Source organism: Pinus tabuliformis, chromosome 1_2 (assembly GCF_031772625.1).
Source record: "Pinus tabuliformis cultivar Carrire ecotype Pingquan chromosome 1_2, CPIR1, whole genome shotgun sequence".
Taxonomy (NCBI): domain Eukaryota; kingdom Viridiplantae; phylum Streptophyta; class Pinopsida; order Pinales; family Pinaceae; genus Pinus; species Pinus tabuliformis.
This window is the reverse complement of record NC_142298.1, coordinates 48804989-48820288: the sequence shown is the minus strand read 5'-3', so window position 1 is coordinate 48820288 and position 15300 is coordinate 48804989.

The window sequence follows — 15300 nt, the reverse complement described above, 5'->3', positions numbered from 1 at the left end:
TAATGAAGAACTCTATGGTATGCATATGTAGGACCAGCGAGACTTGTCGGGCTGGCTCCAGAGGCGCGGAGGGATGCGCAGGGCATTGCAGCACTAGCCTTGGCTCCTCCAACTAATGATATGGTGGAGACAGTGGCCCAGAACCTCGAGGGCCTGACAGCAGGGATTCCAGATTACATGGGGATCGAGGAGGTCCCCATAGCGTTCCAGATCCACATAGTAGGAGTGGAACCCAGGGTACATCACCTGTTGAGGTGGGTGGCATGAGTGGTGGTGTGCTACAGAGAGCACAACCCACCTCAGTAGTTGCCTAGGTTTTTATTTCCTACTGGTGATTTTTTTGAGAGACATGTGTCTCAGATGTATGGAGAACACAAACTCTATTTGGACATGTACACTTATTTTTGAGTGCCTCGGTGCGTGTTATAGACATTTTTGTGCCTTGCAGCATGAAGCATGAAATGTCAATAATCTAAGGGATCCAAAGTCCTTAAACATGTTGTTCCTACCCCTAGAGGAACAAGGTCAGCAAACCACAGCACCGAATATCAGTTCTCCACCTGAAAACACTCAAAAACAAGCTAATTCTGGATCATGTCAACTGCTCCACTGAGCATCTACGCTGAATGTCAACTGCTCCACTATGTACCTGCGCTGAATGTCAACTGCAAAGAAGGCTACCTGCGCTGGGCGAGTTTGGCCAAGTGGCATAGTCATTCCTCAAGGTGTCAATGCCCAGGAAGCTTCCAAAATGACACTTGGATCAGGGAATTCGACTTGTGATGAGTAAGAGGATCTAGATCTCCAAGTGAAAGCAAGAACCTCCAAGTGGACTCAAGAACTGAAGAATAACTGAAGTGGGAGAGGACACTAGTCAGCTTCATGCCAGCCTCTAGCTGACTCATCCTTTCTCCAAAACTCCTATATATAGAGCTCTCTCATGAGGTCTAAGGAGGCTGGAATCTTGTGAATGTAAGGAAGTGCTGTTGGTTTGAGTATAGAACTATTGGGTGATTTGCTTTGAAGGAGGTGAAGAGGAGATTTCTTTCTGCTAGGAAGGTGATGCTGGATTGGGCCTCTTATGGTTGTATCACTTCCTGAACTTTACTTCTTCCATTAATAAAGCATTTGAGGTTCTTCTATATGCATGTGTTTCAATGGTGTATTGTTATACTTGTGTATTTGATTTATTCTAATCCTTGAATCAATTATGAATGTATGCTTCTTGTAGTTTCCCTCTCTTGCCATTTTGTAGGATCTTGGTGTAGCTGGCCCAGTGAAAGAGCAAGGAGCTGGGAGCAAGCAGCAAGGAGAGAAGATTGGATCAACCATTAGCGAAAGACATCGGTTAGTGGACCTCTTTCTCCCCTATTTTACTTTCATAAAGAAGAAATCTTAGATAGCTTTGCTTTGATTGTTGCTGAGGTACTATCACCCTTAGAGTGGGATAGGGTCATTCCGTATTGGATACTTTTCCCAACAACAAATTGGCGACTCCGCTGGGGACGTATCTTGTTGGTTGTTTGTGTTTTTACTATTCATTTCATAAACACAGGGAGTACCGAATCGAACTGCATTTGGATATTTCAAATGCAAAGTAGAGGGCAGCGACTCTAGCTCAGTTTCTGGGCATGTTTATGATTTGAAGAGCTGATCCACAAGGACTCTGAACAGCTCTTAGTGATAGCTTTTCATCCTCCTTTTCATCCCTTAGTGTGTACTTGATTGATAGCTTCTGATTTGGCCAAAAACTGTGAATTTTTGAGCAATCTGTGACTCGGAAACTGAGAAAAATGAAAGTTTATCTCTTCAGTGCAGGCACTGTGAAGGCAGTCTGCATTTCAGCGCAGATCCCGAAGGGGCTACCTATGCTGAATGTCAAACTGACAGTGTACCACCTGCGTTGAACTAGTTTTGCCTTGTGCTACTGGGGTTCCCTGCTGTTTATTGCCCTGTTTTCATCCTTGTTTTTGCAGCCTGTTATCAGTCAATGTACCTATCTGAAACCAACTTTCCTTGCCACTATTCCGCCTCGGTTGTATAAAGAAACTGTGTTTGTTCTTTGTGTATTTCTTATATCATTTGCAGTTTCCCATAACAAAAGTGAACTAGTCTTGCTGTGGCCTCTTAGATCTAGACTTGTGATAAAGTGTCGTTTTGATCTTGAGAGTTAGTTTGTTTGTTGTTCATAGCTGATTGAGCTTTTGCTTTCGTCATATGGTTTGAATTTATATATTTCTAGTGTCGAAACAAGTAAATCTTAAGGTGTCTTTTGATTTTGGACAAGCTTGTTTGCTTTCACTTGAAATTGAATTCAAAGTTATACAACAGCTTTCTTTTTGTATTACATCAACATTAAGAAAGAGAAAAGAAATACCTGCATTGTGCATGTGCATTTTGACAGTTTGCATGTTGATTTAGGAAAAAGTGCATTAGTGTGTGCTCTATGATCTGTATGAAAAGATGATGTCTTTATTTTCCCTCAGTAGTTAAGATTTTCAAAGTTGAAAGATTGAAAAGCTTGCTTATCATCTTAGACTACATTTAGGAGTGTTATCATACATCTCGTGGTGATCCATAAAGGCAAACTGCTAAACAAGATCAACCTTAAAATAAATTGAATTTACATAGCAACGCATTGAAACATAACGCAAACACATAGAGGTCTAAGCTAGAGATGTGTTCCGGTGTCGTTAAACGTGATATCTTAGCGTTGAGTGGTTGGGTGATTCCTCCACGGTGAAGCGATAAGTATCAATACGGACTTGTGCTCCCACGTACCGTCGCGTATATATTGGGATATCCCTATAGGAACAAAGCCTTTATCCATAGGAAACCGTGTCGGCCGCCCTACTGATCGCAATGCAGTGAACACAGCATTCACGGAGATCGACCACTCGTACCGTAAAACGTATTCTGTGGTTTTGCGAAAAGTTTGGCACACTCTCTGCCTAGATCTCCAGAGCAGTTTCTTTTGGCCTTTTTCAAACTCTATAACTGAAAAAGTCCATCCGAGCATTTGTCACTTCGGGCTTGTTAAAACATCGAAGGAGACTAGAGTCATCTTTAGCTTTTTCTCGACTCTTAAAAAGTGAAAAAGCAAGTTGTGTCTAAAGCGTCGTTATAAAATTTATTTTAAACGGAACATAATCACCTCCTATTCCTGCGTTGATCTGTAGGTTGAGAACATGGAACGCCCCAACCAAGGAATTCCACATGATGGAAATCCTAGTCCTTTCTCCTCTTGGGGAGAAGTTGGTGCGCCCCACATGGCCACATTGTCGCTTCCAGGACTGACAATTGGCCTGCCAATTTGGCTATTCTCAACCAATGTAGTTCAGAACACCATGGTTCCTGAACAGTCGAGTCAACAGTTAGATCAGTCTAGAGCTGCCCACCAGCCTTCTACTTCCTATAACTCTTCCTCCAATCCTTCATCTTCGCAAGGTAGAGCTGGCAAAAGCCAAGCTCCCATGGAGAAGAAGGAGAAGAAGAAGAGAGAGAAGAAGAAGAAGGAGCCTAAGGCGACTGGGGGCAAGCAAAAGACATCTGACAAAAATCCACACACAGCACAGACTAGGCCTAAATCACCATGTGTCATATGTAGAGGAGACCACTTCCATAGAGATTGTCCCTGTATTCCCCGGATACTAAGGGACTGGTCCCCTCGTTTGCACAATTCGGGAGCATCAACCTCTGATAGCCATGTTGAATGCTTACCGTCAACCAGCGAAAGTGAAGGTTCAAGACAAAGAGGGGGAGCAAGATCCCCCTGCAGACTGTGTGAAGGCGTTCACGCCATCCACCGTTGTCCCTTCTTAGACGAAGCGAAGAAAGTTTTGGAAGATCGCCCGGTTTCACCATTGAGACTTCCTCCTGGATACAAAAAACTTGTGCCAAGTCCTTCGTTGGTTGAAAATACAGCTGACCCGCTCAAGTGGTCAGCTGAAGTGTCAGTCATTGAAAATGAACCTACTGAATCCAGACCAGACGAAAGTCTAAAGGTCGAAACGGCAGTTGACCCGGTTCCGCCTTCAGAGGTTTCATCTTCAAATGACACCGTCACTGAAGATTCATCTTCAAATGACACCCTCACTGAAGAGAATAAGGATGACACCATCCAGATTCTTTTCATCAACACAGACTCTGATGAGCATCAGGGCAATGCGCCCATTCCTTTATCGCAGGAAGGAACATCGTCAGGGTCACATCCGGCCGTATATTCGGTCCCACCACCAAGCAACCTGGTTGTGTCCTTTGATTGGAACCAACTAGGCAGACCCCGGTTGCCAGCCAGTATACCATTCAGAATCATAGTCCAAATTTATAGAATGGTAATGGCTGGCACTATCATTGATGAAGGGGCATCTGTGAGTATCCTTTCCTCTATTGCTTGGAAAGCACTGGGTTCCCCGGCGCTTTTGCCTGAGATAAGAAATCTCTCGGGTTTTGATAAAGGAACCAGTCGACCATTAGGGATCCTCCCCAATGTATCTGTTACATTGAAAGGGAAGACCGTTCAATTGAACGTGATGGTCATTCAAGGACCCTTGGATTATAACCTACTCCTTGGATGAGACTATATATATTGCATGGGAGCTATAGTCTCCTCACTCTTTAGAGTAATGTGTTTTCCACACGAAGGAAGAATGGTCAAACTCGTAGACCAACTTTCATTTCCGGGATCCCGCATCGTAAATAGTCACATACCAACCCTGAATGGTCTATTCAATCAAGAAATGTCTCCACCCCCAGTCCTCCTTCCCGATGAGTGCGAGTGATTCGGAAAGATGGGACTGGAACCCAGGGGGCATGCATCCTGGTCTGCTTTGGGCAGAAAGAACCCTGGGTATAAGGTAGAATTTCCGCGAGAGAATATGACCAGTCCGTACCCCATCCGTGGATGGAAGAGGGGTTGTTCTGGAATAAGATTCTGTTGTCAAGGTCACTTGTTTGACAAAGGTCATTCACCATTTTCTATTTCGGTAGACAGTGCCGAAGAAATGTTTTAGTTTGATGGTGTTAACGAAACAATCTTTGGGTAACCAGAAAGAGGCAAGCCTCACCCTTTAAAACAAATGTTTTATCGGATAAGTAGGGGCAGCCTTGAAATTGTACTTTATACCCGGGGGCATGCAAACCTTTTGGAGTGCAAGCCAAGAGCGGTTATTTATCTGTTTTTTGGATTAGTCATTTCCGAACTTGCATAAAGAAAGGATATGGAGTAAAGCTTAGTGAAGATGAAACTCCTTAAAAAATAGAGATCTCACAGGAGACATTTCTTATCTTATGACTGGTATATCGAGCAGTTTTACCGCGGAATTTATGCTCGTTAAAAAATAAAAAAGCGAGATCCGAACAGTTTTAGCACATAGTTCATGCTCGTTAAAAAATAAACATAAGATTGAGCAGTGTTTTGGTGCATTCAAGCTCGTTAAATAAAAAATGAACCTATCCCGGTAAATAACCATTGTGATCGTAAATTTATTAGCCATAAAAAGCCTTGGTCGTGTTTGCACCTACCACCTCCATTTCATTTGGCTGATCGTTCACCTCCATATGATTGTTTACCCATTTTGAGGAACAGCTGCGAAGAGTGATTTCACCTAGCCATCCTTGTGACACTGCCGTGATTGGAAAATTCCAACCTGTACCTGGAATCTGTTGCTATCCCTGTTTATCACTCGTTCCTCAAAAGACGAGTCTTCTTTGAGCTCTTTTCTCTTGACTCGTAAAATATGAAAAGTTTGCCGAGTTTTGGCCTTCCAGCTCGTTAAAGTGACCGGAAGAGCTATCCCTCCTCTAGATTTTAATCTTTTTGGACCTGAGGGATTATTGCACAAAAAGGTCGAGCGCTTGTTTTATTCGGCTCGTTAAAGTTATCGAAAACTCATCCCTTCTGTATTGTTTTATACTTTTTCGGACTTAAGGGATTAGATGACGAAAAAGGAATTTTGGAGTTAACTTTCTGTACCTTTTCAGACTCTCTAAAAATGAAAAGGACCGAGTTTTCCTTGTCGTTAGACTCGTTAAAATGATTAAATAGCGACAAACTTGTCTTTAGACGAGAACGAGTTTCCCTATCGCTAGGATCGTTAAAACATAGTGATGGGCTTGCCCGAAGGGCAGGTTATAGAACAAGCATATGTTATCCTCCTCAAGCTTGACAAAAATAAAGAGGTACTGGTCAGAAATGACTGGGGAAAAATTGGGAGAACCTCAAAGCTTTAATGGTAGCAAGTCGCTCTTGAACATGACACTTTTCCTCCGTATCACATCGGGTTGGGTTGTTTCATTCACCGGTCTCATCACCATGGTCTTCGCCAAACCATCCACATTTGGGGTAATGCTACCGATCCATCGCATCAGTGTCGTTATATGTTCAAGAGATGTTGTTCAGGAAGAGTCAACCGTGTCCCATCCACTGCCATACATTATCCTTCATCCACCCATGATCGCCACCCTGAATCATATGTCACAGATTGTTTTCACCTCCACTAAAATCATTAGCTCCGTTCCGCGTCACTGATGTGGGATTCATTAAGGCCCTCCTTTGACAGATCTCTTCTTGTCGACTTCAGCTCATTATCCAAGAAGTTGATCTAGGAACAACCCCCTCAGTACTTTGAAGCTTGCATGCCTCAATGGCAAGTTTCTCACTTCCGGCGACAGGTATACATCAATGACCTTCGACCGAAAGATTTTGCGTGGTGTTCGACGCCAAGTCCTTTATTCACACCACGTGAATTGTACTGCAGTACCTTAAGGATCATTATCATTATCGGTGATTCCTCTCGCACTTGTTAACGGTTTACATCATTGACCGGTAATCAAGCGATGTCTTTCCATGTTCGACTTCAGCGCAATTCTCACATGGATCGACTTGTACTTAGAGTGAAGATCGAACGAGTTTGAAGACCCCGGATCTAGTTTCATCCATCCGGGCTGCGATATATATTCAGGAAATATAAAGACATTTGACATATACATCATTACAGCAGATGATCATCCTACTCAAAGGATGATAATTTCAGCAGAGAATTATCAGTCTACCATCAGACGATCGTCTGTTCTATGTACCCAAATGAATTTATAAAGCTGAGCATGGGAATGCCCGCCTCAGCTAGATCATGAAAGCATAATGAAAAATAATGTATTGTATTGTATTTTATTACAGGTCACCTTTCAGCGATTGAATGAACTTCGGATCCTCCTGATAAAGCATTTCACCCGATAAACGACCTCATACTTTAGGGGGCAACTGTTATAGAAATTTTTGTGCCTTACAGCATGAAGCATGAAATGTCAATAATCTAAGGGATCCAAAGTCCCTAAACATGTTGTTCCTACCCCTAGAGGAACAAGGTCAGCAAACCACAGCACTGAATATCAGTTCTCCACCTGAAAACACTCAAAAACAAGCTAATTCTGGATCATGTCAACTGCTCCACTGAGCATCTGCGCTGAATGTCAACTGCTCCACTATGTACCTGTGCTGAATGTCAACTGCAAAGAAGGCTACCTGCACTGGGCGAGTTTGGCCAAGTGGCACAGTCATTCCTCAAGGTGTCAATGCCCAGGAAGCTTCCAAAATGACACTTGGATCAGGGAATTCGACTTGTGATGAGTAAGAGGATCTAGATCTCCAAGTGGAAGCAAGAACCTCCAAGTGGACTCAAGAACTGAAGAATAACTGAAGTGGGAGAGGACACTAGTCAGCTTCATGCCAACCTCAAGCTGACTCATCCTTTCTCCAAAACTCCTATATATAGAGCTCTCTCATGAGGTCTAAGGAGGCTGGAATCTTGTGAATGTAAGGAAGTGTTGTTGGTTTGAGTATAGAACTATTGGGTGATTTGCTTTGAAGGAGGTGAAGAGGAGATTTCTTTCTGCTAGGAAGGTGATGTTGGATTGGGCCTCTTATGGTTGTATCACTTCCTGAACTTTACTTCTTCCATTAATAAAGCATTTGAGGTTCTTCTATATGCATGTGTTTCAATGGTGTATTGTTATACTTGTGTATTTGATTTATTCTAATCCTTGAATCAATTATGAATGTATGCTTCTTGTAGTTTCCCTCTCTTTCCATTTTGCAGGATCTTGGTGTAGCTGGGCCAGTGAAAGAGCAAGGAGCTGGGAGCAAGCAGCAAGGAGAGAAGATTGGATCAACCATTAGCGAAAGACATCGGTTAGTGGACCTCTTTCTCCCCTATTTTACTTTCATAAAGAAGAAATCTTAGATAGCTTTGCTTTGATTGTTGCTGAGGTACTATCACCCTTAGAGTGGGATAGGGTCATTCCGTATTGGATACTTTTCCCAACAACAGTGCGCCACACGATATATATATATATATATATATATATATATATATATATATATATATATATATATATATATATATATATATAGATATATATATACATATTTCTATGGTTCATTATTATGTTTTTCCTGCTTCTTGTATATCGTTTTAATCACATGTTACGCAAATGTCTGTCTAATACATGATTAGCCATTGCATCAGTTAGCGTGTTTAACCATCGTGGAATATGCTGATATGTAATGAAATCAAAATTCCTCTCTAACAATTTAACACGTAAGTACAACCTTAAAATCCGATGGTCTCTGACGGAATATTGCCCATTGAGCTGGTGGACGACAAGCTGAGAGGCCAGGTTCACAACCAATGTACGAATACCGAGATTAATTGCCTCAGCCAGTAACTCAATAACAACACTATATTCAGCGACATTGTTCGTGGTACAACCTAAACAAACACCTTGAAGATCTATCAACTCACCATGAGGATCGTAGATCACCCATGCCGCAGAGGAGAAGTTGTGGGTATTGCAGCAGGCACCATCAGCGAAACCAATGTAAGGTGCACCAGACATATGCACAAGAAGCGAGAGACACAATAAGCGGTAATCATGCCTACACACCACGCCAAAACATGAAAACACACACACAACACACCTACTAAAAACACACTTATGTACAAATCAAAGTGCATGAAATTCACGCATAATACTTTTTCAAGTAAAGCCCATTTTGGGGCTTATTGAGAGGATTCCCTTCATAATCAATTAACTCGTAGGCCCCTTTTTGCAAAACTCTCTTTACAATATAAGGCCCGTGCCACATGGGCTCGAATTTGCCTGCCCCCAGCTTATCATTCGCTTGATCGTAGAGCAGGACTAAATTTCCTTCAACAAAAGAACGAGGGTGGACAGTATGATCGAAGTGAGTTTTCACTCTCTTCTTCTATGCTTCAATAGCTAGAGAGGCTAGCTAACAGGTCTCGTCCAGCCGTTCTAGGTAAAGAAGGCGTTCTTCTACCGGAGTATTGTTGGGGAGTAATTTGACGGCTAATTTCAGAGAAGGGATCTCTCACTCGATGGGAAGGGTAGCCTCCAATCCGTAAACTAATTGAAATGGAGTGAAACCAGTGGCATCCTTCACAGAAGTTCGGTAAGCCCACAAGGCGGAGAACAACATCAAGTGCCAGTTCGACTCGTGCATTGTTATAGGGAAAAGTGTCTATATAGAACTGCTCTATCCCACTAAGGTGTGACAGTTGCCTTAGAAACAAACAGAAAAAAACTACTTTTGTTTTTCCTTTATGAATTATAGATAGAGAGGAACAGAAAGACCAACCTCTGTCTTGCGCTAATCCTTCGATTTGATCCCTCTCTTCTTTGATAGTCCTCAGCTACCTGCTCCCTTGTACGCCCAGCTTCACAAAGTACCTGTAAGATCACAGAAGCATAGCACTATACAAAGACATGGATCTATATTCATAAACAATCTAGGATCAGATGTAAATTGACCATACGAATGTAACAAGCATCAATGATACAAAAGCATGGAGGAAAACTCAAATATTTTTTATTGATAAAAAAGAAAATATCCAGGAGGAGTTACAACCAGTTGTTCCGACCCAGCATCAACCTCCCAGCAAAGAAGCCCCTCTTCACCTCAAGCAAAGCTTAGATCACCCAACAATCTGATGTTTGTCTCTAGAAACCAACAACAATTCCTTACAATATGCAAAATTCTAGCCCCCTGGATCTCTGGGATGAGGGATCCATATATAGATATCTGTAAGGGGGATGAGTCAGCTTGTGATTTGATTAGTGTCTTCTCTCTGATAGTTCTTGCTTCCACTTGGAGACTGAAGGCCTCTTACTCATCCTTGGTCGAATTCAGTGAGGCAAGTGTCACAGGAGAAGATTCTGGAAGCTTCCATTGTCTTTCCACCTCGCGGAATGACACTGCCATTTTTCATTTCTCGCCCATCGCACCCCACAAAAGGGACTTTTGAAATGCAATGCACCCTCACAGTGTATTTAGGTGAGATGCAACACACTTAGCCAGTGGAGCAGCTGCAATGATCCTGTTTTGACCAATTCTGAGCAGTTTCTCATGGAGAACTTCTGGGAGAAGTTGTAATCTGTTGACCTTGTTCCTTTAGGGGTTAGAAAAACACTTCTAGGGACATAGGAGCCCTTGGTTTATGGACATTTCATGCTTGGGGTTGTAGGGCACAAAATTGTCTATAACAGTTGCCCCCTAAAGTATGAGGCCGTTAACCTTTTGGTGTTGGGTGAAATGCTTTATTATGAGGATCCGAAGTTCTTTCAATGCTGGGAGGAGACCTGTAATAAGATACAATACAATACATTATCTTCATACTATTTTCATGATCTAGCTGAGGCGGGCATTCCCATGCTCAACTTTATAAATTCATTTTCATGTACATAGGACAGACAATCGTCTGAGTGTAGACTGATGATTCTGATAGAGCCATCATCCTTTTGAGTGGATGATTATCTGTGCAGCAATGATGTACATTTAATGTCTTTATTTCCCTGAATATATATCGCAGCCCGGATGGATGAAACTAGATCCGAGGTCTTCAATCTCGTCTGATCTTCACTCGAAGTACAAGTCGATCCATGTGAGAAATGTTCTGAAGTCGAACATGGAAAGACATCGCTTGATTACCAGTCAATGATGTAAACTGTTAACAAGCGCGAGAGGAATCACCGATAATGATAATGACCCTCAAGGTACTGCAGTACAATTCGCGTGGTGTGAATAAAGGAATTGGCATCGAACACCACGCAAAATCTTTCAGTCGAAGGCCATTGATGTAAACCTGTCGCCAAAAGTGAGAAACTTGCCATTGAGGCATGCAAGCTTCAAAGTACTGAATGGGGTGTTCCTAGATCAAATTCTTGGATAATGAGCTGATGTCGACAAGAAGTAATCCATCACAGGAGGGCCTTAATGAATCCCATATCAATGACACAGAACGGAGCAAATGATTTTAATGGAGGTGAAAACGATCTGGTGATATAAGGTTCAGGGTGGCGGTCATGAAAGAATGGAGTATAATGTATGGTAGTGGTGAGACACAGGTGAATTCTCTGAATGACTTCTCTTGAACATATCGGCGACACTGATGTGATGGATTGGTAGCATTAACCCCAAATGTGGATGGTATGGCGTGACCATGGTGATGTGACCGGTGAATGAAACAACCCAACCCGACTCAGACACGGAGTGGAAGTGTCATGTTCAAGAGCGACTTGCTACCAATAAAGTTTCTTTGAGTTTTCTTCCCAATTTTCCCCAGTCATTGCTGACCTATACCTCTTTATTTTTTTCAAGCTTGAGGAGGATAACATATGCTTATTCTATAATTTTCCCTTCGGGCAAACCCATCGCTATGTTTTAACGAGCCTAGCGATAGTGAAACTCGTTCTCGTCTATAGACAAGTTTGTCACTATTAATCCTTTTAACGAGTTTAACGACAAAGATAACTCGGTCCTTTTCAATTTTAGAGAGTCTGAAAAGGAATGTAAAGGTAACTCCAAAATTCCTTTTTCGTCATCTAATCCCTTAAGTTCGAAAAAGTATAAAACAATACAGAAGGGATGAATTTTCGATACTTTTAATGAGCCGAACAAAACAAGCGCTCGATCTTTTTGTGTAATAATCCCCCAGGTCCAAAAAGATTAAAATCTAGAGGAGGGATAGCACTTCCTATCCCTTTAACGAGCTGGAGAGGCCAATGGCTCGGCAATCTTTTCATATTTTACGAGTCAGTTGAAAAGAGCTTAAAGGAGACTCGTCTTTTGAGGAACGAGTGATAAAACGGGTAGCAGCTGATTCCAGGTAAGGTTTGGAATTTTCCAATCACGGCAGTGTCACAAGGATGGCTAGTGAAATCACTCTTCGTAGTTGTTCCTCAAAATGGGTAAACAATCAAATGGAGGTGAATGATTGGCCAATGAAAAAGTGGAGGTGACGGTGCAAACACGACCAAGGATTTAATGGCTGAAGTACTACATTCACGATGGTTATTTACCGGGGAATAGTTCATTTTTTAACGAGCTTAAACGCGGGTGGAAACATTTGCTCATGTCTTATGTTTATTTTTTAATGAGCTTGAACTATGTGCTAAAACTGCTCGATTAATCCAGTCGTGTGATAAGAATGTCTCATATAAAACATAAATTTTTTAGATTTTTTGCCCCACATCCTTTCTTTATGCAAGTTAGGAAACGACCAATCCTACGAGTTTAAAGGGTTAGAGGACCTACAAATTTAAAAAATAAATAGTCGCTCTTCGCTTGCACTCCAAAATGTTTGCATGCCCCCAGGTATAAAACAGAATTTCAAGGTTACCACTTCTTTAGTCCGATAAAACATTTGTTTTACCGAGAGAGGCCTACCTCTTACGGGTTATCCAAAGATTGTTCTATTCACAGCGCAAACAAAACACTTCTTCGGCGATGTCTATCGAAATAAACAAAGGTGAGCGGCGATGCCCGCCAACCCACATAACTTTGACAAGAGGATCTTGTTCTAGAATAACCCCCTCTTCCAATCATGGACGGGGGTACAGACTAGTCATATTCTCTCGTGGAAACCTACCCTATACCCGAAGTTTTCCTGCTGAAGCAGACCAGGGTGAATGCCCCCTGGGATTCAGTCATGTCCCCCCGAATCACTCGCGCTCATCGAGTGGACGGACTGGAGATTGAGACATTTCTTGCGTGAAAAGACCATTTAGGGATGGTATATGACTATTTGCTATGTGTGATCCGGGAAATGAAAGTTGGTCCACGAGCTTGACCACTCTTCCTTCGTGCGGAAAACACATCACTCTAAAGAGTGATGAGACAATGGCTCTCATGCAATAAATATAGTCTCGTCCAAGGAGTAGATTGTAATCCAGGGGTCCTTGAACCACCATCATGTTCATGTGAACGTTTTTCCCTCTCAATGTTATGGGCACATTGGGAAGGATCCCTAACGGTCGACTGGTTCCTTTATCAAAGCCTGTCAGATTTCTCATCTCAGGCAAAAGCGATGGCGAACCAAGCGCTTTCCAAGCAGTTGAGGAAAGGATACTCACAGAAGCCCCTTCATCTATGATGGTACCAGACATAACCATTCTATATATTTGAACAATAATTTGGAATGGTATACTAGCTGGTAAACGGGGTCTGCCTAGTTGATTCCAGTCGAAGGAGACAACTAGGTTGCTTGGAGGTGGGACCGAATAGACGGCCGGGTATGACCCTGACGAACTTCCTTCCTGCGGTAAAGGAACGGGTAAATTGCCCTCATGTTCATTGGAGTCTGTGCTTATGAAGAGAATTTGGATGATGTCATCCTTGTTCTCTTCAGTGACTGTATCATCTGAAGATGGAACCTCTGAAGGCAAGACCGGGTCAACTGCTGCCTCGACCTTTTGACTTTCATTTGGTATGGATTCATATGGTTTATCTTCAATGATAGATGCTTCGGCCGACCACCTGAGCGGGCCAGCTGGATTTTCAACTAGTGACGGACTCGGCAAGAGTTTTTTATATCCAGGAGGAAGTCGTAATGGTGAAACCAGATGATCATCTAAAACTCTTTTAGCTTCATCTAAGAAGGGACAACGGTGGACGGCGTGATTGCCTTCGCACAGTTTACAAGGAAATCTATATTTTCCTTTTTGTCCTAGGGCTTCACTTTCACTAGTTGATGGTGTGTTTTCAACATGATCATTAGAGGTTGACGACACTGGGTTGTGCAAACGGGGAGACCAGTCCCTTAAGATCCGAGGGATGCAAGGACAATCTATGTGATAGTGGTCTCCCTTGCAAATGACACATGGTGATTTAGGCTTGGTCAGTGTAGTGTGTGGATTTTCGTTAGACGACACTCGTTTGCCCCCATTTGCTTTTGGCTCCTTCTTCTTCTTTTCCTTCTTCTCCTTAGGTACTTGAATTTTGGCTTTACCAGCCCCATCAAGCGAAGAGGAAGGGGGAGAGGAAGAATTAGAGGAAGTAGAAGGTTGGTGGGTAACTGTGGACTCGTCTATTTACTGATTTGATTGTTCAGGAATAGTGGTGTTCTGAACGACAGAGGTTGAGAAGAGCCATACAGGCAAACCAATTGTCAGTCCTGGAAGCGACAATGTGGCCATATGGGGTGCACCAACATCTCCCCAAGAGGAGAAGGGACTAGGATTTACTCCAAGGGGAATTCCTTGGTTGGTGGACTCCATTTTCTCAACCCAAGATCAACGTAGGAAAGGGGTAATGAATATTCCGTTTAAAATAAATTTTAGATGCTTTGACACAACTTGTTTTTTCAGTTTTTAAGAGTCGAGAAAAAATAAAAGATGACTCTAGTCTCCTTCGATTTTTAATGAGCCTGAAGTGACAAGTGCTCAGATGGACCTTTTCCGTTAAGGAGTCTCAAAAGGAACGAAAGGGACTGCTTTAGAAGTCTAGGTAGAGGGAGTACCAAACCAATCGCAAAACTGCAGAATACTTTTTACGGTACGGCAGTCAATCTTCCCGAATGCTGTGTTCAGTGCATTGTAATCGATAGGGCGGCAGACACGGCTTCCTATGGATAAAGGATTTAAGCCTATAGGGGTCTCCCAAAATATACTTGACGTTACGTGGGAGCACAAGTCCGTACTGGCACTTATCGTCTCAAAGTGGAGGAATCACCCAAACATCAGTGAGAACAACAGTTACTAGGCTTTACGACGCCGGAATACGTCTCTAGCCTAGACCTCTAAATGTTGTGCGTTGAGTTCCAAAGCATTGTTAGATTCATTGAATTTATTTTAAGTTGATCTTGCTTATGAAGTTTGCCTTTCGGGTTCACCACGAGATGTAGATGTAATTCCTAAAATGCAATCTAAAGATGATAAACAAACTTTTTATCTCTTTTATGCAATGAAAATCCTAGCTACTAGGGAAAAGAAAGACAGAACCTT